The 27,117-nt window shown below is 40.8% G+C and overlaps 1 protein-coding gene across 15 annotated transcripts in view; it reads right to left on the reverse strand.

Moving 5' to 3' along the window:
• KTN1 (kinectin 1) overlaps nt 1–24,433 on the reverse strand; it is a 105,688-nt gene extending 81,255 nt beyond the window's left edge. For 11 of the 15 annotated variants that reach the window (XM_075192714.1, XM_075192713.1, XM_075192708.1 and 8 more), the window contains exon 1: nt 24,327–24,433. The gene's annotated coding sequence lies outside the window, so the exon portion shown is untranslated. The remainder of the gene's footprint in view (nt 1–24,326) is intronic. The other 4 variants (XM_075192712.1, XM_075192707.1, XM_075192718.1 and 1 more) reach the window with 1 other exon arrangement.
• Nucleotides 24,434–27,117: the final 2,684 nt, after the last annotated feature.

Raw genomic sequence — 27,117 nt, forward strand, 5'->3', positions numbered from 1 at the left:
GGTTTCCCCCCACACTCCAAAAACATACTGGAAGGTTAATTGGCTGCTAATAAATTGACGCGTGTCCGTGCGTGTTAGGGAATTTAGACTAAGCCCCAATGGGGCAGGGACTGATGTAAGCGAGTTCTCTGTACAGCGCTGTGGAATTAATGACGCTATATAAATTATTATGATGTTTGCTCCCAGCTACAAGGGTGACCTGCCCACCCAAAGTTGGGCCTCAATTTTTAACCTTACATTTCTCAAACAGACTACAAGTTGGCTTAGTGTGTCTCACTTCAAACTTGCCTATACATGGAGATGCACTGACTTAAATACTATGTGCTGCTGTTAGCATTTTACCGCTCTACCTGGCTCCAACCTGTTACAACCCCACCCACTAAGGTGAAATTACTATTTATGAATTTAAAACAATTGGATTGTAATGTGTGCCTCAATTGTACACCGATGTGATAGAAGCAAAAGGCAAACATTCATTCAAAATAAATTGATGTGCGTAAGAAGTTTATTTGAGCACGTTTAACTGTATATTTAGAAGAGAAATCTACACATTGGACTGGAAGAAATTGGAAAAAAAAAAAATCAAAAGTGATTTGCATCTCTGTCACCTCCTTATGAGCTGGATACTGACAGAATAAAATGGTCTGGCAGCCATAAATAAGTTAAAGTGTAGAAGCAACATATCACTTAGAGCTGCAATAAGATTATATACATATATACACATATATATATATATACACACACACATACATACAAGTTAACCCGTGCATGATACTCATGCATTCTAGTCAAATCAAGCTACTTAAGGTGTTAAAAAGGTTCTCGTCATGCATTGGGCCTAGCCCAGGCCTCCTCAGGGGAAGAGCGTTACTTCCCGACGTAAGCGCCCTTTTTTAACGTGGTTTTGTCCACATGTCACCACATCATCATTTTTCTCCATCACCTCATCCTTCATCTTCATCGCCACATCTATCCAGATGTCTATCCAGACACAGGGATCTCTCAGTGGTCCTGAGTATCACACTCCTCTCGCTCTGTCACTCCCGGCAACCACCAACCACTCCCAACTGTCACCCCCGGCAACCACTCCCAACTGTCACCCCCGGCAACCACTCCCAACTGTCACCCCCGGCAACCACTCCCAACTGTCACCCCCGGCAACCACTCCCAACTGTCACCCCCGGCAACCACTCCCAACTGTCGTCCCCCGGCAACCACTCCCAACTGTCGTCTCCCGGCAACCACTCCCAACTGTCACCCCCGGCAACCACCAACCACTCCCAACTGTCACCCCCGGCAACCACCAACCACTCCCAACTGTCACCCCCGGCAACCACCAACCACTCCCAACTGTAACCCCCGGCAACCACCAACCACTCCCAACTGTAACCCCCGGCAACCACCAACCACTCCCAACTGTAACCCCCGGCAACCACCAACCACTCCCAACTGTAAACCCCGGCAACCACCAACCACTCCCAACTGTCACCCCATCAACCACCAACCACTCCCAACTGTCACTTCTCCTTAAAGAAATATATATATATATATTTTATAAAATCTTTATAAACACTTTTAACAATTAACAAATTAAATTAACAAATTAACAACATCTTAGTATACCAAATTTCAGCCCTTTGAGGTTTTTTCCCACACACACTAAGAATTTAGTAGGTCAGTGTATAACTCCGCCCAGCAGGTGGCACTGCAGCTTGGTTTTGTTTTGTTTTTTTTACATACACAGACTAACACACGCCACTATGCGTATGTATGTATGTATGTATGTATGTATATATATATATATATATATATATATATATATATATATATATATATATATATATATATATATATATATATATAATCTCACCAGCATCTGAGGGATTTGCATACAAACGGATTCCTATTGTTCTTGTATATTTTCCCCTTTTTATTACTAACTGTTTGTAATAAAACAGAACTATCCTATTTATACTTCAATGCCGAGAACATCATTGATGTCAAAAGTTCAACTTATAAAGCCATATACGTCTGCATTGCTTATAAGGCACACAGACGTCACTGGGTGCTAGGAGGATCTGTCCCTGTGACTAGTGGTATAGAGAGGATCCAGTCACTGTTGTGCTGCCAGCTGCTCTAGCCAGGCTCTGCCAAGCTCCTACTGCCTTCTAGAAGCAAAATAAAAGTGTGTGCTTGTACAAACTAATGAGCGACAACTCAGCCGTAATGAAATCCTTTCGCTCTTCACTTGATTAACCTGATCCAATCAGACTATTTGCTGAACACCATAATCTCAGCACTTGAAATGCCCTCTAGGTAAATACTTTTCATTCTTCTTCTGCCATACTAGCAGACATATGCTACTGCTTTTTAAAGGGAACGTCTGGTGAACCTAAAGGTCCACTAAACCAAATAACCGAAATGTTCAGATATGAGACATGAAGGTAGAATACATTGTTTAATGTTACGCTGACATTCCAGTGTTAACAAGTAAAGAATAACTTCTCTACTACATTACAGACAGCTGACGCTCCTCCCTTTTATTAGGACAGTGTTCTGTCGGAATCTGATATAGGTTAAAAACCAGACGCTGCAGTCATTTGAGTTACTGCACAATCACTGGCTGTGCCCCTGTATATTCAACCAATCCACACAGCACCATTCCACAAAGCAAGTTTACCAAACTGTCACTCACACTCTGCCTGCTCAATTATAGAACCACCACCCTCACAAAGAGATTGAGAATATAGTGGGCATAGTTACATAAAAACAACTATTGTATATATATTACCAAGTGGCTAATACATAGCATGTTGTGTTTTTTTAAAAAAGGTTAAGAATGTATTATACTGGTAACATGTACATCTGAATCATTTATATAAATCACCTGGACTTACTAAATATACTGCAGACCATTTACTTTGTACCAATACCTGTGCATCAGTGTTTGCAAAACAGGTGTTGTATATTCCATAGTAACCAGATTTAGTCATTGTTCTAGCACGGTGTAGAAACCTAAAGCAAATATCTGCTTGGTTGCTATGGGTTACTCCACTTTTTTACATTTACCTGTGGATCAATTTTCATAAGTGTTTCCCCATAATACTAATAAGTAAATGTTGCAAGAAACAACAAAGTGCACAAGGATGCAGTAACCCATAGCAACCAGATGTTTACTTTCATCTAAACTGTACACAATAAAGCACTTAGAATGTAAATAGTTGTAATGGTTTACTGCAAATTAAGCACATTGTTCCAAATTATTAAATACCCTAAATGTGTCTCATTAAATGTAATGTGTACCGTTTGTAATGTTTCTTAGTTATTCAGTGTGCTGGCCTATATCTCAGAGCTCTTATATATCCATATAAGAGCACTTCGATATAAGTCAGCACAATTTTTCCAGTTTTCAACATCACCCCAACAAACTGCATGTATTATGTGACCCTCCTACCAGGAGGCGTCTTATCATATTCAGTGTTCTCCCCAGAAAATGTTGCCAGTCAGGTGGCATTAAGAAGCAGCCGGGTGGGGGCAGTTATAATATTTTGCAATAATATTGAAAATGTTGGAGGTTAGTACTGGTCAGACTGGTGGTCAGTGGTGTAACACACACTGCTGGCTGCAGTGTTCACATAGTGCCTGTTCTAATAGGAGAAACAGTGGTTTGTTCTATTATAATAGGACTCTGTTGAGCTCCAAGAGCCAAGTGGCAAGTACAACCAACGGGTGAAGCACCGGGGAAATAGGTGCTGGGGAGAACACTGACATTATCATGGAATATGTCCAAAAGGATTCATGTTACAGGTTGGCCTGACAGAAATTTAGAGCTTAAGTGTAAAATGGTGATTTTTGTAAGGTACACTTAAGATGGGGCAAGGGAACAGGCACTTGTCATCCCAGTCTCAACGCTCCCACTGACTAAGAAATGTAAAAAGCACTCCAATAAAAAACACATTGGAAAGTACAGGTACGTGGTCCATTATCCAGATTGATTGGGATTTGGATTTTTACAAAAAGCGGGTGCTTCCTGCAACTGGGAGCTCCATGTCTAAAAATTTACTAACTATAGGAAGAAACACTTGGTGATTACGTGCGCATGACAAGGTCACCGAACTTACTTGTTTTGTGACTTTCTGATATGCAATGCCATACCTCACAGAGCCCAGAATGCATCACATGTTACTGCTTCACACTGATTCGGTGGATAAGCCTTTTCTGGATATAGTCAGAGACTGATCAACAGTTAGAGGCAGAGCAGAACAAACAATATTTAGCAATTTACATTTGTTTCAAAATCGCCTTTTTATCACTAAACATGCACCAATGCAGGTTGTGTCTGTGTGTGTTTACACAACTAAAAGTGGCTGCCAGCAGTGATCAGAACATGGATCACTGGCAGGAAATCTACTGTGTACAGGAAAATAATTCCCCCTCACAATCAGAATTTTGTCAGTTCCAATTAGCTCATAATATAATACTCATATTAATACTCACATAAATATACGTGTGTATGTTATTAGTAGCTAGAGCACAGTAGCCACAATGTATTTTACAATCAGTCATTTAAGAGTAACTCAAAAACAGAACAAAATAGATAAAAGGTAAATAAATTAGGTTTTAAAGGAAAGTGACTTATCCCGTGGCATTCTGAAAGCACACCATAAGGTCAGTTATGGTGCTTTCCATGCCAAATAAAAGTAGCTCATATGCTTGGATTTCAATCGACCAGACCTGGAACCCAAGAGGACTACAGGTCTGAGATTACAGGAAGTGGCTGCTGGGCAAAACCCAAAATGTAGTGTTATGTGATGTTACATGGCCTCCATAGTAACCTCCTGCTTTGATACTGCTATTACCGTATGTCTTTCTTCAAAGCAGACCTAGAAACGACTGCCAAGGAATAACCATGACAATGCTCAATCTATCTACATCACATACTATCCCATAATAGAAAGGTTGCTTAAAACATGAATAGTTTTCCAATTTGCAAGAAGGTCAAAACCAGAGCAACGCCTTCATTATTAATACCATTAATCAAGGGAGGAATCTACTAAGTGACCAGAGTTTAGATGGTTAATATTCTTATCAGTTTTTGTACAAGTGGATTTTTTTTCAGTTGATTAGTTAGTTTTGTGTTTATTGCATATTGTTGGGATGGAGGTAACTGGGGAAGATGGGCGGGATGTGCATAGTGGCCTTAGGGAAAACCTGGTCGCAACACAGTGTCACGTGCTCTCTCTTTCCACCACATGTAAAGCTCTGAATGAAAGGCAAGGAAGAGGCAATTTTTGGGCAAGGTGGTATTAATATAGTGGCACGGGTATCCGCCTCTACCAGTGAGGGGTGAATGGGGACATGTGTTTTGAGTGACTTGTGGATAAGTTTGAAAGGAGTTTTGGAGTATCTGTGGGATCGTTTAGCATGTGGTGCATTTCAGGGTAAGTGGGAGGTCCAAGTGGCGTGCGGGGGTGCTGCATTTTAAAAAACAAAATCTGTATTTGAGGGGGGCAGCAAGGTGCGCAGAGGGGAGAAGGAGAAAGAAGCAGAGTAAGAGAGGTGGTGTGTACATAAAACTGCATTATACTTTCAGTAAAGTAGCATCATCATCACCATTTATTTATTTATATAGCGCCACTAATTCCGCAGCGCTGTACAGAGAGCTCATTCACATCAGTCCCTGCCCAATTGGGGCTTACAGTCTAAATTCCCTAACATATACAGACAGACAGAGGGACACACACACATACAGACAGAGAGACACACATGCATAGACACAGACTAGGGTAAATTTTGTTAGCAGCCAATTAACCTACCAGTATGTTTTGGAGTGTGGGAGGAAACCGGAGCACCCGGAGAAAACCCACGCAAACACGGGGAGAACATACAAACTCCTCACAGATAAGGCCATGGTCGGGAATTGAACTCATGACCCCAGTAATGTAAGGCAGATGTGCTAACCACTACGCCACCGTGCTGCCCGATGCGACAGATGTCCGATGCCCGATGTAGCAGAGATGTGACATAAGCCTCTGCCTGTGTGATCCTTGAATATATACGCTGTGACAAAGAACTGTCAAGTAAAAAAATTTACCCATATGAAAAAAAAAAAAATGTCATTTGTTTGTCCTGTTTATTTATTGTACAGGTACATCATCCTCTGGTGGATCTCCATGATGTATGCAACATACTATAGCTGAGTACGTAGTGATAAACCTAATGCAACTTCTAAGCCTCACAATGTTTTCACACGACGACACCTAAATTCCAGTTCTATCCCAAAAGTAAATTCTTTGTAAATTGAACCAGTATAATATTGTTTGTGCCGCAAACAAATGAGTATTGAAGGAGTTGGTAATATCTGGGAGGGAGTGCAGGTTTAATCGTCCCCCACACCCCAATAGAGGCACCAGCACTCATTGGCTAGCCTGGGGCTGGTTATCATAATATCAGACGGACCCCACGCTCGGAGTCTTTTCCTGTTATAATGGAAACCAGCTCAGGCTCTCTAGCATGGGAGGATTTGTCAGACCTTTTAGTACCATAGTTTTTTTCCATTCATTTTAGTGAGATGTTTAAGTGTAGCACAGATGCTGCAATCACCACTGAAATGAATGTGCGAACGATATGAAAAGGAAAAGTTCTAACTATGTATAAAATGTTTTATTTAATTTTTTCGCCTCACTGGTTTTAAAGCCTGAAACCAGTGAGAACATCTCTAGTCACTTCCCCAGTGATTTAATAGATACGTCACATACTTTGTTCTATACTTCTTATACTGAGTTATCCGTGATTGCAGCAGTCGTACTGGATATTTTTTTTTTGGGGGGGGGGGGGGTTTGAGGTTTGAAAACTGGCGATTTATAGGTCAATTTCCTCTTAGTAGATTTCAGCGAATAAACCAGTCACTAAAAATATGCAATTTTTATTACCATTTCTGCAAATCAACCTTTATTAGACCTCCCCCCTAATTCTCACACTAACATAGCTACAGTGCAACAGGGACAGTCACTAGTATGTTATTGCATGTAATTTCCTCAGCGAGCTGGTATTTTACCTCAGCTTCCCAAAATAAGAGGTTGAATAAAATACTGCTGAGCAATGAAGTATAATTATGACCGCTACATTTCAGACTAAGCCTCCTTGCAAGGCAGCCTGACAACTCTGTGGAGACGTGCGAAGCCATGCTGGACGAGAGCTTAGAAGATGTCATATCATTCTAAGAACATCACTTCTGTCACATATAGGATTTCCTTTCTGAGGAAAATGCTCTCACAGCACAAAAATAGACATGAAGTGGTATTTTATTTTACAGTTCAAAACCATGAAGAGCAATATAAAAAGAGAGGCTATAAAGTGCCTTTATATCCGACCGTGAGAAGCATATTTGTTTTCCAGCGAGTATAAAACACACAGATTAGTAGCCCTTTCCTCCTCCGTCCCTCACACATTACGGTCTGCACATATCCGCTCATCATTGGCTTCCCTCATGCAGCCAATAGATTTCCACACAATTTCACTCGGTGGCGGTATGAAAAATATAATGGGAAATCGTTTTACAATGAAGCAGTAGGAGACGTGGCAGTACGACATACCACCGTATACACCCCAGCTTCCACCACTGATTTCACTAGACTACAGTATCCAGGTTATTCTGAACAAGCAACATGATCTCTCTATATATTCGCATTTATCAATCAAAATGACCACATAGCGCCATTAATTCTAAGTATAAGTATATAATTATATATATATATATTATATATATATATATATATATATATATATATATATATATATATATATATATATATATATATATATACACACACACACACACACACACACACACACTTCTGCCTCACAGCACTGGGGTCATGAGTTCAATTCCCGACCATGGCCTTATCTGTGTGGAGTTTGTATGTTCTCCCTGTGTTTGCGTGGGTTTCCTCCGGGTTCTCCGGTTTCCTCCCACACTCCAGAAAAATACTAGTAGGTTAATTGGCTGCTATCAAAATTGACCCTAGCGTCTCTGTTTCTGTCTCTGTCTGTATGTTAGGTAATTTAGATTGTAAGCTCCAATGGGGCAGGGACTGATGTGAATGAGTTCTCTGTACAGCACTGCGGAATCAGTGGTGCTATATAAATGGTGATGATGACCTTATGTGTGACCTATTATTATGTGTCAGAGTTAAGGTTTTGAGGGTAAATAGTTTTTTCATAATTTAGAGCACTTTTGCTTTGTTGTGTTTATGACAACATTCCCACACAAATAGAAAAAAATATATACTATTTATACATATACACACATTTTAACTTTAAATTTTACTTTCATATTCACCCTCCTGAACACAATATGCATTTTCCAAGTTGTGTACAAGGAACAAAGGATGTTTTGGCAAATGCCTGGATTTTAAAAAGGAATTCCTTTAGTGCTTCCAAGGTCAATGCTTGCAACCAGTCTTCCCATAATTAGCACAATATGCAATCGCCACAGACTTCAAGGACAAGACAAGAGTATAAACTTAGCAATGATCTGTTTATTTCCTGACATCCCACACATGGCTGGGTATAAGGAGAAATGACCCTACAACTTTACTGTTTCATTTTAGAAAGATGAGTAAAGGTCCAAATAAAACCACATGCTGATCACAGTAAAGAGAACACACAACATTATCATAGCGATTCACTGGGCTCATGAGTTCAATACCCGACCATGGCCTTATCTACGTGGCTTTTGTATGTTCTTCCCGTGTTTGCGTGGGTTTCCACCCACACTCCGAAAACATACTAGTAGATTAATTGTCTGCTATCAAATTGACCCTAGTCTCTCGCTCAGTCTGTGTATGTGTATGTTAATTAATTTAGACTGTAAGCTCCAATGGGGCAGGCACTGATGTGAGTACTCTGTACAATGCTGCGGAATCAGGCGCTATATAAATAGCAGATGATGATGAAGAAAAGGCAGACATTTGCTCAGATCTTCATTGAGAAGTTGCTCACTACCTGCTGCCATATTTTGTGCCTAGATTAAAAAAAAAAAAAGACATGGGCACCCTAGTATAAAGACACCCAGAGGAAGACATTTCCACTATAATGGAAATGTCTTTAAACTGAATATATACATGCAACAATGTGGGGATAAGGGGGGGGGGGGTTGTGCACTTGCACTATACCTCACACAAATGCCCTCCCACAAACTTGTGGGTTTATAAAGGGAATTCCAGTGACGTCACTAGACAATGTAGATTACGTTTCTCCTACAATCCAGAATTACTTATGGGGGGGGGGGTGGGGAGAGGTTCCTGGTCTTCTACATGGGGATATTTTGAAGGATGGGGCTTTTTTGGGGGGGGGGGGGGATTGTCAAGCAAAGTAGAGCTTTTGCAATGGCAGCAAACTCTAGTAAACGAGGCCCCTATCCTGCACACTTCCTAGTGAAGTGGGCAGGATAGGGGCCTCCATAAGGTGATTTGTTGCAAATCGCATCATTTTGGCCTCACCCCCGGAGAAAAATTATACAACCAAGGCATTGCCCCATAGGTGGTGGGGCCAGAATGATGATGTGATTTGCTGCTCACTCATCCTCAGTGGCACTTCATCTCCCCTCCACGATCCCCCAGAGCGGAGGAACAGAATGTAGCTAGGTATGCAATAACACTCTTGGGTTACATTAAGAGGCAGCTTTCTAGGTGATGGGGTTTCTTCTGTTTTCCCTTAATGTTCAGTGCATAGTGGCACAGAAAAAATGCTGCATACGTATAGATTTGGTATTGAACCACATAACTGTGTTAGGCTTCATAAGCCAGACATAGTTAGGGCCATTACCGGGTATAATTCCATGGACAGAATGAGGGGGGGGAATAATCAAATTTTTGAACATCTTAAAAACAAAAAAATATATTTTTTGGTAGACTAAGAAATATTATCCCTGCTGAAATACGCAACACAAAAACATCAAATCTGCTCTAGTGACGGGGGTGCAGACCTCCCCTACATATAAGAGCTAAATGGTCTGATCACAGCAGTCCCCAATCAACAAAGGTGAGAGTGTAACTGATGCAAATTAGTCTATATATTACATGCACATGTATGGGTTTATCTAAATCTTCATTTAACTTGTAACAAAACCCCAGATGAGAGGACAGTGGCTTTCAATTCATGTCATTCACATTAGTCCCTGACCAACGCAGAAACCCAGGGAGGACAAACTCCACACAGATAGGGCCCTGGTCACGAGTCAAACTCATGGCCCCAGTGATGTGAGGTAGCGATACTAAACCACTGTGCCAGCATGCTCCCCATACATCACACATATGGCATCATGTTGTAAATCTAGGTTTTAAAGTAAGAGCTGAAGTACTCATCATATTCCTTTCTTTGTTTGTTTTATCAACACTTCCCTCAACAGTTTCTACTGACTGAAAGTTACATGGTATAATGTGTGACCAGGAGTTTACTAATATGCAGAAAACACCTTCTACAAGACTGGACGCTAGTAAGAGCACTATATTACATGGAAGGCCCCAGCCAGGACAGTACTTTACCGCTACCTGAGGAGTCTTCAATAAAGAAGAATTGAATACACCAGATTCTATAGTATTTTCAGGGGACTTAAAAAAAAAACTAAAAATATAGAAATAAACTACAGGACAAATTAAGAACACATTTAACGGTTTGCTGTCGTAACCTGGAGCATGGGAAGATTTCCAAAAAGTAAAATTTAATTAATTCATCCGTTCTTTTAGGATTCCCAGAGGGTGAATTGTGGTACACTGAGCGCACATAATAGGTGCATTTTTACAAATATGTAACATAACAATTATACCTAAACGATATAGTCATAGATTTAATCTTTAAAAGAGAAACACCATTTTTTTTAATAAATCGGGCTATAAAAGGTATTTAACATTTCCCCTTGTTTTCTTCTTCAGCCTAGTCTTAATAATTTTTCATACTGGACTACCATGGCAACCACAGTCACATCGCACAAGATGTAGTAAGCAGAGAGGCTTTGGAACACCCCTCTGAACTCTGTCTACACTACAACATCCTCCTCCTCCACCACTCTTTGCCATCACATGACATGTTGTGCAGCCAAACCGACCATGTCTGTCAGACATTTTTGTTTGTCAACCAGAGGTGATTTTCTCACACGACTTTTGAAAAGAAGGAAATGATTTATAGGAGAATAGCTAAGAAAAATCAGATAATTTTGCCTAAAACACAGCCATGAATAAAGAATAGTACCAAAACATCCTCCAAGAGCAACTTCTCCCAACCATCCAAGAACAGTTTGGTGACGAACGAATGCTATTTCCAGCATGATGCAGCACCTTGCCATAAGGCAAAAGTGATAACTAAGAGGCTCAGGGATCAAAACATCAAAATTTTGGGTCCATGGCCAGGAAACTCCCCAGAAATTACTACTATTGAGAACTTGTGGTCAATCCTCAAGAGGCGGGTGGACAAACAAAAACCCACAAATTCTGACAAACTTCAAGCATTGATTAGACAAGAATGGGCGGCCATCTGTCAGTATGTGGCCCAGAAGTTGATTCGACAGCGTGCCAGGGCGAATTGTAGAGGTCTTCAAAAGAAGGGTCAACACTGCAAATATTGACTCTTTGCATAAGCTTAATGCAATTGTCAATAAAAGCCTCTGACACTTATGAAATGCTTGTAATTTTACTTCAGTATACCATAGCAACATCTGACAATAAGGTCTAAACACTGAAGCAGCAAACTTTGTGAACACTAATACTTATGTCATTCTCAAAACTTTTGGCCATGACTGTACAGTCCTTCCCCCATCTCAAACATAGATATTTGTAACATGCATCTAGAGGACAGGGGAGAGAAAGACTGTAGAATATATTATATTATATATATACACACACACACACAAATGATGTGGCATTATTTGACAATTTATGTAATACAACTTCACCACGTGCATGGTAACAGAACACTGTATACCATTATAGCTCAAGCACTGCATCCATTCTGGCATATAGGAATGGTTTGCTATAATTAGCAGTGTTAAGCTGGATTTAGAACATGCAAACATGTAGGATGCTGGTCAATCCAATCATCGTGCAACAGGTTACTGGATAACAAGCAGATATAAGAGACACTGGTCTTGGTGACCGCAGCTTATCCTGTGCAACAAGAATAATTGTCTTCTATGGAAACGTACCCAAAATCCTGTGTATATTACAGTACGTCACAAAGGGAGGACAAATGCCATCTGAATGTGCCCTTAAACTTTTCACCATTCAACCATTTGGGGGCAAGCATATCATCTGAAATGATGATTGTGAATGGAAGGGAATTGACAGATAATTTTGTTTTACATAATTTTTAAGAGACACAGAAAAAAACTTTTCATTCTTCTCTCTCATTATATAGGGCAGAAGGTACAATCCACTTTGATACAAATGAACAGGTCTTCTGCTAGTCAGAAAAAGCTGATGGGAAATTTTATAGAAATAACATTTTCCTTTTTAGTGAAGAGTTGTCAATACACAGTTTGATTATGATGCCCAATTATGCCATTTTAGAATGAATTAGCAATTTACAGCGTGCATTGACCCAAAGACTGCCGATTGCAGTCAAACTCTTGCCAGAATTTATCAGATGACGATCAGGACGGACTGTAAAGGTGCAGTCGGATCAGAGTGTTCTACGCAAGCTCTTTAACATGCATCAATATGGATCAGCCATCTAGTAATACAAAGTCATTTCTGCAACAATTATATTCTGATTTTTGTGTTATGTAACAAGGTATCAGCTTTATCCACCAGTGATAATGTGATGAAACAATTATAATAAAGTAGGTTAACCATTTTGCTCTGAAGCAGGTTGCTGCCTGTCTAGCCCTTCCCTGCAAATACCTTCCAAGCAAGCTACGCCTCTCCATTTATTTCCAAGAGTTTCCCTCCCCACACCCTCTGCAGTGCGTTCGCATTCCACGTGTGTTTAGCTGTAATGAAGAATGTCTTTACAGTGAAGGTTACAGATGACTCAACAACATTCCAGGCACCATTCAAAAAAAAAAAGTATTTAAAAACTGGAGACTTTTCAGTGCGTTTAAGTTTAGTTAAACGAGCAGGAGTGTCTGCCATAGAAAGCAATCTATCCCATGGCTTCTAATGTAATTGTGGCTACTTACCATCGTTTACATTTAAATTAAGTGTAACACTCGCTCAAGACACTGTTCCCACTAAAGCTGGGTACACACTACACGGTTTTCGTCCAATAATCGGCTCAATCAGCCGACATACGACCGCTCGTTCAAAAGTCGGGTCAGTGTGTGCAGTGACACGATGGTCGAAAGTCTGCCCAAATGGACGATTGTCACCTCATTTGGTTGGTCGTACCGTTTAATATTTTCGTTCCAATCTCGTTTCCGTTGTGTAGTGTGTATAAACTTCAGACCGATCCACAACAGTGAGTACAAAATTACAATCATTGCTCACGACAACATGGCTGTAAAAAGTCGCTAAAGGGACGTCCGCTCTTCCCTTTATCGTTCTAAACAAGGCTAGTGTGTATGCAGTCCATGGACCGAGCGATCGGACCATCGATCGCATGTAAAATCGCTCGGCATAAAAAGTTGGTGGAAATTTCTGTAGTGTGTACCCAGCTTTAGCCTTAACCTCTGGAAAAGGAGCAGTAAAATGGGTAATTAAAACACATGAAATTAGGAATATGTGATAGCTCCCTCCCAACATTCAGCACACGTGGGACGTCACCTCCTCACATGTGCAGAAAGCAGACAGAGGAGTTTGCCTCCAACAGAATTCAAGCTCTGCAGATCTGTTAAGCGTGGTACTGGTGGCTATTAACGTGACATAGCAGCTGGTGGAAGCTATAAACAAACAGTGGCTAGTGGTGGCTATTAATGTAATAATGCAGTGACTGGTGGGAGCTATTTATCATAGGGTCTCTATTGTAATAGGTGGATATTAATGTAATGTGAGGTTAGTGGAGGATATTACTATATTAAATGAGGCTAATAATTTAAATCAATTTAATTTAAATCATGTTGCAAGTTGGAGGAAAGGCATCATTGTTTGTGTAGCTGCTTGGTTTACAAGAGAACCCACAAATGCCTGGAAAACTATTTGCTCTTCAGCAAATACAAACCACAAAGCAACACAAACAGTGAAGTCACAATAAAACACTACAGAAATGACACTCATGTATATAATTTATAAAGGTCCCACACATGCAGATTTGATCTGCCCATTTTACTGGTTCTCATCCAACTTGGCCGACTATTAATCTTACGCCCCATCCTATACAGCCAAAATCTGATTGGGCAGGTTAGAGAATAACCACTGCTGTGTGCGCAGGGTTATTTTGAACAGTATGAAGTTAGGACATAAATGAGATTAGTTCACAATCACAGCCACTCTGCTGCAAGAACAAAAGCTACTTCTTTCTGGTAACATTACCAAAAATAATGGTTGGAAACAGATTGTCAGGAACATTAAGTTAAGAACACGAATTTAAAATATTTTAAACAAGGGGTGAAGTAACAATACCGGTCCATCTAGCAAGGAGACAGAATCATTTCCAGTTAGTGTAACACATCAATGTTTTGAAGTTCCTTCTGAATGTCTCCTTTTAAACATTTGATTTCAATGTTAAACAACATTCACTGCATGCCTCAGACTGTGCAAATTTACCACAGTATCCAAAGTCAAACAAACTGTCTACACTCTGGCAGAGAAAAAATAACTATACAATAACTTCACACTTGTGGTTTCAGGGTCGACACGTTTTGTTACATACAGAACTAAACAGAAAGACAATGGAATCAACATGCACAGTTTGAAACTGCTTCACCAGTGGGTTTATATAAACAAATAAAGCTAGAGATACGTTAGAGAGACGTAATACAGTAAAGTAATATGTGCAACAACATTTGCATATACAAAAACCTTCAGGCTAGAATAACATGCGGTGAATTGGTCAGTATTTCTCTGAGCGGAACACTTATTATCCCTCCAAGAAAACGTTGACCATAATTTTCCCTACTCTATTAAACGGCTGTTTATGCCACATAGATGACTAATGTTGATATTAAAAGGAAAATATATTCTGCAGTGGAAGGATTTTCATTTTTCTATATATTTTTAGTAAAAAGAAGAAGCCATATATTATTCGCCGGAATGTGGTTACATTATGGTTAGCTCAAGAAAGATTTTCTGCAGAGTGTAGGGGCATCATGTTTTTAAAACACTTTAGAAAAATAATTTCAATTTAAACATTTTTACTTATGCAAGAACCAAACCGCACGCCCTCCCCCCCACACAACCACCCATGAGAGATTCTAGCGGTCAATAAAGCATGGAATGCATCTGACTTGACCAAAATTGTGAGAAACTAACTTAATCCTTCACTAGTCACTTGAAAAGCAATATAGCAATATCTGGCATGATAGCATAAGACATTCTAAATCCATGTTCCAAAAAAAATCACTATATATAGATAAGGGTGAGATTTTGCTTTATAGAAAGATATAGCCAATCTCTATTGTGTGCTTAGAAAATATTGCTTCAGTGACTATTGTTGGAATAAATGAGGTAAGCAATTTGGCCAGGGTTCTTTGACAAAAGATCACATGAAACAAACCCCCACAAGAAAATTGCTCACGGATAAAACCCCACTGACATAAATGCCCACAAGAAAAATGCTCACACAGAGAAATAACCACATATAGTAATTTAATATTACTATACAAGTATATTAAATCATTGCTAAATAAAAATGGTTCTTTTCCATGTGGGCATTTTTCTGTGTGAGCAATTTTCTTGTGGGCATTTATGTCAGTGGGGTTTTATCCGTGAGCAATTTTCCTGTGGGTTTTTTCCATGTGAGCTTTTTACCGGTTACCGGCTATGGTCAGTCTCATTGACTTGTCACTTTTCGCAACTAGATTACCACTAATTGACCGATAACGATGTCAGTTATCCCAAATCTTCGGCTGACCTGGAGTGAGCAGAAGCAGTACAGCCAGGTGGGACCTAGTGCTATGCATGCTAGTGGAACTACACAGAGGTGAACATTAATTTGCCTTTTTAGTTTCAGAACACTGATTACAAGACAACTAGTGGCATTTCTCAGGCTCAACACAGTGGCTTCAAAACCACTGCAAAGAAGAAAATCTCGGTCACGTATATCATCATCACCATTTATTTATATAGCGCCACTGATTCTGCAGCGCTGTACAGAGAGCTCATTCACATCAGTCCCTGCCCCATTGGAGCTTACAGTCTAAATTTTCTAACACACACACACACACACACACACAGCGACTAGGGTCAATTTTGATAGCAGCCAATTACCCTACTAGTAAGTTTTTGGAGTGTGGGAAGAAACCAGAGCACCCGGAGGAAACCCACGCAAACACAGGGTGAACATACAAACTCCACACAGATAAGGCCATGGTTGGGAATTGAACTCGTGACCCCAGTGCTGTGAGGCAGAAGTGCTAACCACTAAGCCACCGTGCTGTGCTCTATGTACATATGTGAGCCAACATTTACAGGACTTACAATAAAGGTATCTAGAGAACTAGGCATGTTCAGTGATGCATGTGTAGAAGCAGCCTGAGGTATAACATTTATAGGTTTGACATGTGTTCACTGTACACGCTGCCTCAATGCGGTCCGTGTCTATTTCACTCCTCGCAGACATAGATACTGACTTTGTGAATTCTATCAAGCTGTAGCTGGCTCACTTTATATCATGCTGCTAGACTGTTGTGAGGAACATCCTCTAGTTATACCCAGTACTCAAACAGGTTTTTCCTGGAATTTTTTTTTAAGGAGACCAATAAAAAAAATAGAGGCGTTGCTCTGCACAGAGTATACTGCATATCTACTAATGTATGTGAAAGTTCTCATAATAACAGAGATAACAGAGTAACATCCGAAGAAGGCAATAAAACAGTGCCACTCAGTGATAAGATTATCAAGGACAAGTAGAACTGCTGCCTACCAATCAATAACTGAACAGAGGCTCTCTCGAACAGTACTAAAGTCTGACGGAGTAATGAAAGTTACGAAACACTCATTTTTCTCAATAATTTCCCTTTAAAAACTTTACATTTTTAGATCCTTGCAACATGCATACTTTCCCTATATTCATTATACCAGTGGATTCCAAACCTTTTCAGTTCAAGGCGCCCTTAGGGTCTCCAAATCTTTTTCAAGGCACCCCTAAGCCAAAATAATTACCAAGTAGTCCCCGCCTTGCTTACCACTGGCCCTGGCCGAGGCACCCTTGTGAGATCTCCAAGGCACCCCAGGGAGCCTAGGCACACCAGTTTGGGAACCACTGCATTATACTATAACAGTGATGGCTAACCTGTGACACTCCAGGTGTTGTGAAACTACAAGTCCCAGCATGCTCTGCCAGCTATCAGCTAGTTATCTACTGGCAAAGCATGCTGGGGCTTGTAGTTTCACAACATCTGGAGTGTCACAGGTTAGCCATCACTGTAACTATAATATGCCCAGTCCTTTTGAGACATTACTCTAAAAATCCCAACGGAGAAGCTTGCTCACACCAACAAGCACTAAATCAATATTCGCCTTTCTAGTAAAAACAAAATGATATACATGCGTTTTAACTTAACACTGCAGAGAATGGCAGGAAAGCAGAACAGAAAATAAAACAAGAACAACAGGTAATCTATTATCTGCTGTACTTTAGACCCAGCAGACAGAACGCAGGAGACTAACCTCTAGGTGTGCCACACCTGGGAGTGGCAAAAAGATGCAAGAGGGTTAGATAATCTTAGACACAAAACTAAATATATAGGGCCTGAGTCATTAAGGAGAGCAAAGCATAAAAAGAGTATAACTTTGCACCTGGGCAAAACCATATTGCATTGGAGGGGGGAGGTAAATTTAAAATGTGGGGACAGATTTAAAGTTGGGGTAAAGGCATATCATAGATCAACTTTAAATTTCAGTGTAAAAATAGAGCTATCAAGTATTTGTGTGCTACATGAACAAACAGCAAGTATTTAACGTGTGTGCAAAATAATAAACTAGCTTTCACCCCTTGCATTGTAACATGCTTTGTCCCAGGCATGTACTCCCTTTGTTTTGCCTTACTTTCCTTAATGACTCAGGGCCATAGCTCTAACAAGTGGTAAATACAATATTTTACAGGGTCTTCAAGATAACCCTGTTCTACAGGCTGGGTGAATGGATCGTCATAGTATTTTGTACTAAGATAGGATCAGAAAGCAGTACAATTTCTCAATTAGGCCAAGAGACCTACTTGAGGGCTGTATGGGGTTCTGGGTGCTTTATGATCCTCACCATTTAAAACTTTCAGAAAAGTACTGTTATAAAACTAGCTGAATAAATCCACATACAGGGTCAATCTGTTCCAAAAAAAAAATAAAAAAAATCTACTGAAAGCAATAAAAACAACGTAGAGCGCACTCACAGAAACACAGCAGTACAAAGTTCAACATCCCTGTGTATGTACGGTATGTCCCCATAACGTACTTGGAACGCAAGAAAATAAAAAAGGACTTTATCACATTGCCTCTCATAAACGTCTGCCAACTACTGAATTGATGTTTGACATATTATAGGCTACATAAATTGTAGTGGCTACGGACGCCGTTTGTTTTTATTACCTGTATATTAATACACCGTTTGTAACACATTGCGTCATTGATTGACATGTACTATTGACCCTTGCAAAAAATAAAATATTAAAAAAAAAAAAAAGAATGTATTGGCTACATTCCACATAACCTATTCTTCTAATCCCTCAAACAAACAACATATCATTGGACAGTAATAGTTATGTCTGAAAGTAGAAAATAAGTTTAACTTTGTATCACTAGCCGAGGCATAAATAATACTCTTAGGGGGGTATTAAATTGTTAGCCAGAACCGCTAAAATCCCGCGCTCAAAAAATATTACCGTTAATACGGTAATATCTCACTGGATTTCAGCTCGCAGCTGAAATCCAGCGAGTAAATTACCGTATTAACGGTATTTACACGCAATATTATATATTTTTCGAGCGCGGGATTTTAGCGGTTCTCGCTAACAATTGAATTCAATTCCCCCAGAAGTAGCGCAGCGCTAAACCTTTTACCGTTATTACGGTAAATTTAACCCAGCTTTCTGCTCAAAGCTCAGGGAGCTGCAAGCAAAAAGCCGGCGTTGAAACTACAGTAATGACCGTACAGAATTTTTCTCCCGATGCGATATTGTTACCGATTTTGCCAACAACTGGAAAAAAAAAGTCCCGATCAGCATATTGATTCATGTGCACACACTAAACACGTTTTACAAGATTTACCTTCAGATCTGTGCTCTTCATCTATCATAGCTATCAGCTGAAAAGATCTGTGACTCTGGACACTCCATAGAGATCTATGGACACTGCCGGACGTGAGTATACACATACACACACACTGCAGAATTGGAACAACATCGTTCCATCTTTGAGCGAGATTTTTAGTTTGCTTTAAAAATCAAATAAAATGAATCAATGTGCTTCGGAACGATAATCGTTCATCGGTGGAGCGTACACACTAATGCGATATCGGGCTGAATAGTCATTTATTGTGTGAATGGCCCGATATTCGGCTGAAAAACCTGAAGTGTGTACCCAGCCTACTACTGACATTCTGGGAAAGCAAAACTACAACTGATATTGAGATGATTCCAGTAAGCACATGACTAAATGCCATGTGCTCTGAAGGAACTTGTGAAATTATCCATAACAGTGAAAAATCCTTGAAGACTCCGCAATCTGCCAGAAAATATACCCACAAGATCATGCTTCTCCTGAATTTTGTGTTAAATGTGAAAACAGTGATCAAAACAAATATCTGATTGACACCCTAGGAACCACACAAAGGAATAAAAGACTTACTTTCTATAATAATTTAACTTTCAAAACTTAGAAACTTGTACAGGTGGCTGTAACTTTAAAAGGAATCTGACATTTTACCATAATGTCATTATCAGTGGGGGGAAAAATAGAGGAGTGGTAATAAGTAATTCAGTTCATTCAGAGGCTTTAAAATAAAATATTACCAAACAAACTTCTTCAATGTTGTATTAAATTGAAATGAAAAAAAGTTTATAGACAAACAATTTATGTTCTATGTAAAAACATTTGTATAGAGATGAGCCTAAGGTCACACGGATGATGTCACAGGTCGGAACAGGCTGCTTCATAGTTGTACTAAGTTCCGTGAATAGATTATTCAAGCTCTAATTTTGCTTGGCCATTCCAAACTGTATTTGTAAATTTGCATTTCACAGAATTTAGGTTTATGTATAGACCTGGGTCAGTTCATTCTGCTGTGTGGTGCTATGTCAGTAGGCCTATGAACACTTATGATCAAATATCACTGGCAAACATGCAAAATATTGTGACCAAATACAGAGCGCAAAATCTTGCAAGAGTTTCGAAAATTCACCTCTATGTCTGCCGGCGGCAGGCTGTGACGGACAGTGGGCTATTTTATTATTTGTGTGTATTTTTTTTCTTTTTTCTTAAAACTTGTGCATTATTTAAATGACCTAAATTCTACCATAGATTACTTAGGGCACGAGACATTCCCCTTGAGTTTGTGCATTTATGTGGCCATGGATTTCCTCTGTGATATCTAATATTCTTATAATTAGTGAGGGGGGCATTAAATTATATTTAATCTTACTGAAGGGTAACTCATCTGGCTTCTGTGTTGTTGCTAAGCCTGTGAGCCTTGGTGTACTGCAATTGAACATAAATAGAGTTTGGCACATTTACTGACATGATCATATAACAAAGTAGTGAGTGGGCAAAAAATGTCTGATGGGATCTTATAATTTAACAAGTTAACCCGTGCATGATACTCATGCATTCTAGTCAAATCAAGCTACTTAAGGTGTTAAAAAGGTTCTTGTCATGCATTTGGGCCATAGCCCAGGCCTCCTCAGGGGAAGAGCGTTACTTCCCGACGTAAGCGCCCTTTTTTAACGTGGTTTTGTCCACATGTCACCACCTCATCCTTCATTTTTATCGCCACATCTATCCAGATGTCTATCCAGACACATGGATCTCTCTCAGCGGTCCTGAGTATCACACTCCTCTCGCTCTGTCACCCCCGGCAACCACCAACCACTCCCCACTGTCACCCCTGGCAACCACCAACCACTCCCAACTGTCACTTCTCCTTCAAGAAATATAAATATATATTTTTTTAAAACCTTTATAAACACTTTTAACAATTAACAAATTAAATTAACAAATTAAAAACATCTTAGTATACCAAATTTCAGCCCTTTCTGATTTTTTTTTCCACACACACACTAAGAATTTAGTAGGTCAGTGTATAACTCCGCCCAGCAGGTGGCACTGCAGATTGGTTTTATTTTTTTCACACACACAGAGACTAACACACGCCACTAGACATTTATATTATAGATAAGCCACGTAAACATACATAGTAATCCCTAAATGCATATATGTGGACAATTTGGTTATGTAAAAGAGTAAACTGGAACAATATGCTATTTACAAATAAATAGGATTTTAAACTATAGTTTACTGATAGAGAATAAGCCTTTCATATAATATCTATAGCATTCCATGTAATATGTATATTTATAACCTTTCCAAATTCCACATTTATTTCCCCTGCAGACATATATTAAAATCATCCATAAACAATGAGAGGGCCAATTAGATGTTCATTATCATTGTCATAAAACATAATAAAAAAGTTTCCACAAAGAAAGAAGCTATGTATAGAGATTACTTGGCTGTCAGCGCTTACGTGACCCTCACAAACCCATGGTTGGAAAGCTGAAAGAAATGTTCCTTTTATATATTTATTTGTACCTGGAAGCTTCTCATTCACCTATAAATCACATCATAATGAATCTAACAGGCACTTAAAAGTCTATTTTCAACATTGAAAAGTACCATCATCTTAAGAAAGAGATCGTAAAAATAACTAAGGACAGGAGCAACTGAAAACCTTACAGGAAGTAGGATTGTGATGCAATTATGACCGTGCCCTTCCTTCCCAACCTTACAAATCACAGTCACAATTTACAGTGCAAACATTATCTGGGTCTGGTAACCTTCAGTGCTCCAGCTGGCTGCCCAAAGCTGGGTACACACTACAGAAATGTTCTCCCAATGCGATATCGTTAACGGGTTTACCAAAGTCCTGATCAGCATGCCATTCATGTGTACACAAATACACAATTCACCTTCAGTTCTGTGCTCATCTGTCATAACCATCTGCTGAAAAGATCGAGACTCTAAACTCTATGGAGATCTGCCTACACTGCTGGTTGGGAGTGCGTACACACTTCCATATTTCCCCAACATGGTTGCATTGTTTATAGAGATTTATAGTCCGGTTATAAAATCAAATGAAACAATACGATTTGCTTTGGTAAATATAAAACACAAGTTAACCTGTGCATGATACTCATGCATTCTAGTCAAATCAAGCTACTTAAGGTCTTAAAAAGGTTTTTGTCATGCATTTGGGCCTAGCCCAGGCCTCCTCAGTGGAAGAGCGTTACTTCCCGACGCAAGCGCCCTTTTTAATGTGTGTTCATGAGGTAAAATTACCTCACGAAAATGAGTTTGAGCCCTCAACTCGTAAATTTAGCCTTTACTACCCCTCCCACGGGGGGAAGGGGGGATGAAAAGTCATAAATGGCCAGTTTTTTCCACACACACACACGCCGCTAGGCTTTTACTTTTATATATTAGATGATGCTAAGAATTTAGTAGGTCAGTGTATAACTCCGCCCAGCAGGTGCACTGCAGCTTGTTTTTTTTTTCCCACACACAGACTAACACACGCCGCTAGGCTTATATATATTAGATGATCGTAAGAGTGTAGACACTAATGCATTATCGGACCTAACAGTCATTTATCGTGTGATTGGCAGGATAATCAAGTGAAGAACCTGTAGTTTGTACCCAGCTTATGGTTTCCTATTCCCTTATTAAATCATGATGATAATGGCTTATCACCCACAATGATATATTGGCTACTGATGGCATCACGCCAGCTAAAGAGCACTAACCTTACATAACATATGCACAGTAAAAACTTCACAGTAACTCAGGCTTCATTTGAACTTCGGCTTTCTACTCAAACATACTCTCAGAGGATTTAACAAGAACATGGTAGCGGTTAAATTGCCGGCAGTTGCTGAACCAAAAGCTCTCTCCTATTATGTCTCCATGATTGAGCAGGTAACTATGTCACTATATGCTGCAGTGCAGAAACAGGGCACGCTGTAAAGCCATTGCCTGCTGAGGACCTGCACCCTGAGGGTAAAGCTGTGCTTTTGACGCCTAGTTTTGTTTAAAAAATAAAAATTAAAAAAAACATTTAAATTGTATGCCAGCTGCAATTAAATTTGCTTTACAGTTTAAGGAGACATGTCTATAAAATTAAGACATCTGTGGAAATTTATCAAAAAAAAAACCATCAACATCTTAATGCCACTTGGATTAAAACAAAACTCAAAAGGTGACCATACAATATACTAACACACTTTAACTAAAAAAAAAAAAATGTTTCACAAATTATTTACATGAAGCCTATTTTATGACCAAGAAGGACAGGGGTCCTTTGTAGTCTATTTCAGCATTGTTTGGCAATGTTGCATTCTTGTGTCTCCATACTGTGCGTCACTATAGAGTATCCTGCTGCAGGAACACATTCCATGAGCAGCCCTATGCCAGGTGAGCCCCTGGGGCACAAAGCTCATTTCTTATTCAGTCATAAGTGGTCTGAGGGGGGCACAGACCACAACCTGGGCAGTACCCAGGAGGTCCTAATGAGTACAGTGCCATGACATGGCACAGGAAGGACCAACAAGTACAGAGCCATGTATTAGTGCAGTGTACCACTCCGTGCCCAGACACTGGTGGTGTTAACATATTAGGATACCAGGGTAACTGCATTAAAGTGTATTCCAGTCATAATGCCAGGCTAGAGAGGCCCTGGGCACACACATCTTATTACAGGCGGCTCTGGCTGTAATCCTATGGGGCGGCCTATACAGTCATTAGAGCTGTGCACAGACTGGCCGGAGTCATCCTGTCTGTCCTCACATGGCCAGTAGCTGCCATAACTAACCATGAAATCTCAGCCCGGGAATCGCCCACCCAGGCTCCCCACTGCCTGGATACAGAGTCCCCGTAGAGGGTGAATCACAGGAGGGCAGCAATGTGCCGCCGAGGCCGCTCCTATCGGCTATCTGACATCACTAACAGAGGCCTAGCAGGGCCCCCCGCTCACCTGCTCCGAGCCGCCGCCGCCGCTGCTGCTCACACTCCCCTCGGCCTCCTGGGCGTTAGATATGCGGCCGGTCCCCCTGGTCTCATTCAGATCCCTACACGGGAGGAGGATTGGGGAGGGCAGGGAGAGGCGGAGGGAGGGGCCGCTTAGCCGCACGTCAGAGCCGCCGGCCCCTTCCTAGTCACCAGCAGGCGGCCAGAGTCACTCACTGGAAGGCTACAAATCTCGGCTATCTGCACAGACATTACATCCACCATAATAGCTGAATGTTAATGGTCATCTGTGTATTAATTACTTTATGCTGTTTTTGTTATTCGTGTCCGGTTATTTGTGATCTTACACATACCCAATTTCATGCTTCTATTGAGTAAGGAGCTTATCAAGAATCCAGATCCTGTATTCCCTTTTATGTGCTTGCCTTTGCTCTATTAAGGTAACTGAGGCTGGGAGCCTTTATGGGACTTATTTATTTTCCCATGACACAACTTTTCACTGTTCAAAAAGTTGTTTTTTTGTCTTTATGCTCACGTTTTATCTTTTTTAATGTGTGGGGCAGGGTAGTACCTTTATTATAGGATGCAACTAACTGCAGGGTAAATAGAGAAATCATTGTTACAGAGGTAGCAGACAGAGCCGTAGCAATAAATGTTAGCTCCTGGGGCAAGAAGGAAATGTGACGCCCCCCCACCAAACATTCGATTGTAACCAAATTAATGTCAAATATTATTTCACTGTGCCCCCTTAATATTTGCACCCTGGGAGGCTGCACCTATTGCACAGCCCTAGTTATGCTAGCAGGGATTGTAATATCAGGGCCGTCTTTCCGCTTGGGCAGGCTGGGCAACTGCCCGGGGGTTCCCATAGGAAGGGTTCCAGAAAAAAGTTTTTTTAATTATTTTTTTTTTATCTCCTTCGCGACGGCAATTCGGCTCCTCCCTGCAGCACTTGTAATGAATGTCGGGCGCGACATCATGCCCAACATTTTCTGTGAAGAGCGCTGAGAGGAGCCACGATGGCGACGAGTAGAGACAGAGGAGAAGAATTCAGAAGAAAGAAGGCATTAGAAAGGTAAGTTAAGGAGCAGTGTGAAACAGGAGACATGAAGGGGAGCAAAAGCAGCATAATGGAGGGCACAATGTGAAATGGGAGACAGAAAGGGTAACAAAAGCAGTTGATGTGGATGTAAGGGGCATATGGAGGGATCTGATGGGCATGCAAGTGGCATTTAGTTAGGTTTGATGGCATGTGTAGTGGTGTGATGGGTATGTTGGCCATTTATGACTTTTTCTCACCACTTCTACAGTTCCCTCCACAGCGAGCACTGTGATAAGACTATGGGGTATATTTACTAATCTGCGGGTTTGAAAAGTGGAGATGGGGCCTATAAGCAACCAATCAGATTCTAGCTAGCATTTTGTAGAATGTACTAAACAAATGATAACTAGAATCCGATTGGATGATATAGGTAACATCTCCACTTTTTCAAACCCGCAGATTAGTAAATATATCCCATAGTCTTATCACAGTGCTCGCTGTGGAGGGAACTGTGATAGTACCCCGCCGTCCAAAGGAAGGCGCGTACCTGTTTTTGGTTGGTAGGATGAGGCCAATTCAGGACGGCATCAATTTTTTCCGGCTCCGGTCAAATATTTCCTCCACCAACCCTATGCTCGAGGTACAACACCTCTGCCATCCCAATCTGACATTTGTCTGGTTTGATCGTCAACCCTGTCTGGCTAATCCAGGCTAATACTTGGGCCACATGTTGCAGGTGGTTCTCCCAGGTCTCACTAAATATAGCTATATCATCCAGGTATTCCTGGGCAAACTCCTCACACCCTGTCAGCAAACGGTCTACCGTACGCTGAAAAGTGGCCGGGGCATTCTTCATTCCGAAGGTCATGGCCGTAAATTCAAATAGTCCAAATGGAGTGGTGAATGCGGACCATTCCTGTGCCTCCCTGGTAACGGGTATCTGCCAGTACCCTTTACTAAGGTCCAGCGTGGACACATTGTGAGCCGCAGCCAGCTGTCTAACAGATCATCTACCCAGGGTATGGGATACGTATTTGTCACCGTCACTTCGTTCAGTTTCCTATAATCCACGCAGAAGAGTGTACTCCGGTCTTTCTTGGGCACTAACACCACACAGGCCGCCCAGGGACTACTGGTCATGTCAAACATCTCGGACTCAATTGATACATGGGTTGCCGAATAGGCTGAGCCTCCCTGATGTTAACATGATGAGTGCGCCCAGGCCTGCTGGTGAACTGAGGCCGCTCTATCTCCAATACTTCGTTCATCTGTTGAGTCTGGGCTCCTGTTAACTGCTGGCTTATGGGCACCGCCTCCACCCCTAGGTCCTTTTTGGTTGCTGCGAGACTGTTGGGTATGGGGTCAGTCTCTGGGTCGTCCATAGGTCAGCAGCATATTGCCACGGCCCCTATTTCCCTGGTGACGTACTGCTTTAACCTATTAAAGTGATGTGTACCCACCCACTTCCCGGTTCGAACTAGTGCATTAACGTAATCGACCCGGCCCTGTCTGTCCACTACTGGTATAGGGCCCTGTCCAGGTCGCCTGTAACTTGTGCTTTCTGGCAGGTACTAGCACCATCACTTTCTGTCCAACTTCTAACTCTCTTTCTCGAGCCCCCCTGGTTGTAATAATGGCGCTGCCATTATTGCCATTTTCCTGCAAACTTGTACCCCCAATTTATGGACATCAACCTCTGCAGTCTATCCCTCATTTGTACCACATATTCCAAGACTGGAACCTCAGTTTCCTGGAA

The sequence above is a fragment of the Mixophyes fleayi genome, chromosome 12, assembly GCF_038048845.1.
Source record: "Mixophyes fleayi isolate aMixFle1 chromosome 12, aMixFle1.hap1, whole genome shotgun sequence".
Classification (NCBI taxonomy): Eukaryota; Metazoa; Chordata; class Amphibia; order Anura; family Limnodynastidae; genus Mixophyes; species Mixophyes fleayi.